The following is a 4593-nucleotide window of genomic DNA, read 5'->3' as shown; positions in this document are numbered from 1 at the left end:
ACTCAATATTTCATATATTCAATAAGACATTCAATACTTCATTTCATTTTACTATTTATATTATATATTCCATATTCTGTATCCCACATTAATTTTATAAGAATATAAATAAAACATAAAAAACAGACAGAGTTGGAATTCTTTTAAATAATATATTCCTCTATACACGATCATACAAAACCCATTTTTTATATATTTTTATTTTTATTTTTATTTTTATTCACACACACATATATATATATATACGCACGCACGCACACACACACACACACACACACACACATACACACACACACACACGACGTGTGAATGAGAAGAAAGTGTAGATGAAAACGTGCTGTAGAGTTTGCTGTGATGTATTTTATTGCACGGATTTCATTGTCTCTGTTGTGTTGATGAATGTACAGACTCGGTAGAGCGTCGGACAACGTGCTTTATACTATTTCATTCGCTCCTTTGCATTCTGTGCTCAAATGGCGTTTAAATTAGTGAATGGAGTTTAAATTAGACTTTCATTTTTCGGGGATGATTACTTAAAGTACTCGTCATGTGTTGGTGCCGATGTTATCAACACTGCTCTCTTCCTCACAAATTGAAACACTTATACCATTGTCCTATTCATGATGTTGTGTGTGTGTTGTTCTGCGTATTACTATAATTGACTCCCTGTCTTTGTTGTGATGTTGACTGTGTTGTCTAGTACATTCTACTATCGACTTTATGTCTATTCTGATATTAACTACGTCGTATAGTATTTCTTTTTGCCTTCATTGTTGCTGTTCAGATATTGCTGTTGATAACTATGACCAGACGAAGACTTGGTAGTGTTCGTAGTTGTGATGGTGACAGGGATTATGTCTAAAGCTATTCCTTCTTTCTTTCTTTCTTTCTTTCTTTCCTTCTTTCTTTCTTTCTTTCTTCCTTTCTTTCTTTCTTTCTTTCTTTCTTTCTTTCTTTCTTTCTGAACGCACCAGTTTGATCGGTTTATATTACTGATCAGAATCTTTTGCTGATATACATCTACGTATCGGCGAAGGGTACACACAAAAACGTAAACACACACTCGCACACAAACACACAATTCATGCACACGCGCGCGCGCATGCACATGTTTGAATGCATAAACAACAAATAGAAATAATACCAACAGGTATTGCAAGTGTGTTTTGTGTGAGCATAAATAAATACATACATACAAATGTGTGTGTGTGTGTGTGTGTGTGTGTGTACACACTCACACACAGACACACACATCTATAGTCATTATGATTAGTAGTAGTATTATTGAATGAGAGAGCAGCACACGCCATCAAAGTGACTATCTGTGTGATAAGGGTACACCAGGCACATGCATCACAACCATATGTGCGCGACATGATAATGTCATATCATAATAAACAGCGCATGACCTTGCAAGTACGGCCCAGTTAGAATTTTCTTCAGGTCGAGTAGCCCATCCCGCTCAAAACGTCCCTGAATAAGAGTTGTTTAACGAAACATCCATGTTTCCAGGAGTGAATTATTCAAACCCCATAGAATTCCTCTTGATACATAGCTATGATGCTCTACCATTTCTCCTGCTTGTGATCAACGATGCACATATCGTCAGCCAGTAAGGGACATGCCCAACTGGTTAAGGTCAAACAACTGACAAGCAAATCTGTGCTATTCAGCAGAATATTTGCTGTAGACCATCTTTTACATCGTGTGCCTGATAATACTTCCAATCAATTAAGATCAGAAGCAATGAGAGCCACTGCCTGGTATTGTATCTGGGCATTTATTATTATTATTGCTATTATTGTTGTTGTTGTTGTTGTTATTATTATTATTCGGTAATATTTTTTGCCACTAAAACATGGCTGTTTGATTAACGACATACAACCTGTGTCCGATATATTGTGAGTAAAGGAACGAATCAACCTCCTCCAGCTTAGCCAATGTCAATCACTCTGGTGTTGCTTGGTTGGCATTTAACAAGGTGTTGAGTTGCGCAGCTATTTATGCGTGACATTCACCAAATCTTAAACTCCATCTGGATCTTTCTACCAATATTCTTCACCTAATGATACCGAAGCTATAGGTAGTTAATGGTATGGTGAAAGAATTGATCACATTCATCCCGTTAGCAACATTTAATTCTGAGTTTATGGTCATTCTTACCCTTCGGTAGCATTCCTTGCGGATTTTCTCTTTCATTTTACAGTGCTGCATACCATCAGCTTCATTGGTTTCCAGATATTTGTATACTTCGGATTGTAGTAAAAATTGTTTGCCAATATAACGTGGCGGTTCTGGTTTAGGACGGATGTTGCTACTGCCATGTTATGTTGGCAAACAATCTTTACTACAAAGTACCGTTGCTGAATATCTCTGTGAGATTTATAAAATAATAATACCTCGGATTGGTCTAGATTTCGAATAGCTGCAATAGTATCAAGTTTTATGTTTTTTGCCTTTATGAACTTCCCTGCCTTCAAAGTAGACTTTGCACATTTATCGAGTCTGAATTTTTTGACAATATTCAGGAGTTTTTCTAATTCGTTGTCGTTTTTGGCAAACAGATTTAGATAACCCGTATAGAGTAGATCAAAGGTTCTCAACTGGGCCATTTGGAGCTCGCAAGGGTCGTTTTGGAGCAAAGTGGCACTAGGGGGCGTTAAGAGACTTGGGGGTGCTAGTGGGGTGCTGGAAGACCCTCGTCTTTGGTAAGTTTAAATTGAAATTAACGAGTAGTAGCCTTATTTTCACATCTCTGCGACAGTCAGTTTTAAAAACCATGCTTTTTTGTTTCAAATTTTCAAAAACTTAAAAAACACTTTTCCATCGCTAAAGTGAAACCCCCAAAACAAAAACAAAAGCTAAAAACTGACAAATATGACAGACGATTAAAAGAAGAAAAAGTAATGAATAAAATTGTAAAGTTAAAAGTGCGTGTGTGTATGTGTGTGTGTGTGTGTGTGTGTGTGTGTGTGTGTGTGTGCAAATATATAAAGAATGGTGATCAGAATTTTGGATCAAACTGGGTTTGGGGAGTGGCTGATAGGTGTGTATTTGTGTATGTATGTGTACGTATGGGCATGTTTACATGTATATGATTGCATGTGTTGCATTTTTGATTTCCTTTCTGCGAATGAACTTAAATTGACCCCTGGCTATGAAAGACCCAACCACACACACACACACACACACACACACACACACACACATTTGTTTTAGGCTTTCTACCCATTTGAACAGCGGCTATACACCAGATAACGTGGTACGTCTTATGTCCTGAAATTTAAATTTTGAATTTGTTTTCATTATAAAATTACACCCCAGCTAAAAATACATCTTTTGGCTTTGGAAAACAGAACCTTTTCCTTCTCTTTCTATATTTTTTGTTAAGTTAGAATTTATCTGTTTTGGTCAGGATTTTCCAGTTTCCTGTATCAGGCAATGGACAGAAGCATTAAAAAAAATTAAATGGCTTCATAGGAATAAGCGTGGAAAACTGCATCAAGATAACTAATTTTCAGATTTTTTACTTCCTTTTAAAAAATGCGGATTTTGTGAATGAAACAAACTAGACCCTAAATAAGAAATGAATGTTTAATATGACAAATTTTCAGATTTATACGTCATTTTAAAAGGGGGCTCATTTTGTGACTCAGACTAACTAGATCTAAGTACAGTGAATACCATCCTCCACAATTTGCTATTCATATGAAGTACATATGTATTTCAACAATTTCTATCAAATACACTCTCTTTCTTGAGCATAAAAAATACTCTTCCCGGGTGACAATAACTTATATGTAAGATTGTTGCACAAGTTGTAGCTGTTTTGATAAGGGAAATCGGAAAGGTTTGACATGATTTCATCGGCATTTACATGTACTAAAGTGCACTTAAATTAAAATTCGATATAGGCACGAGCATTCGCCACTAGCATCTCAAGCCGCCCGGGAACCGCATCAACTGATTTCATCAAGAACTCTTATGGGATAGAAGACATAACTTCTCGTATTCGCTCTTCAAGTTCTTCCAAAGTCGTTGGTTTGGTAGAATAGACTTACTCCTTTAACCAACCCCAAAGAAAAAATCACAGGGTGTTAAATCAGGGCTTCCAGCTGACCAATCATGCGGACTTCGACGACCCATCCATCTCTCAGGGAAGTGGGCATTCGGCCATTCACGAACAACAAAAGCAAAATTTAGAGGAGCGCCATCTTGCATAAGGATCAAATCTTTAATATTCTGTCAAGTACTGATAACTGGTCAAATTTCATCTTGCAGCATGGTGAGGTACCTTTTGGCATTCATAGTATTGGAAAGGATGAAAAGACCCACAATCCTGTCTGAAGTCATTCCACACCATACAGTTACCTTGCGCCAATTCTGCATTTTTCAGGCTACAGTAGAAGACACTTGCCCAAGGTAACACGCATACAGACTGAACTCGGAACTATGTGGTTGGGAAGCAAGCTTCTTACCTCACAACCACGCCTGCCCCTATACATAGATATATATCCCTCTATCCCCCTCTCTTTCTGTGTGTGTGTGTGTATATATATATATATATATATATATATATATATATATATATAT

This window comes from Octopus bimaculoides, chromosome 17, assembly GCF_001194135.2.
Source record: "Octopus bimaculoides isolate UCB-OBI-ISO-001 chromosome 17, ASM119413v2, whole genome shotgun sequence".
NCBI classification, from domain to species: Eukaryota; Metazoa; Mollusca; class Cephalopoda; order Octopoda; family Octopodidae; genus Octopus; species Octopus bimaculoides.
The sequence above is the reverse complement of the archived record's forward strand: the minus strand, read 5'-3'. Positions refer to the sequence as shown.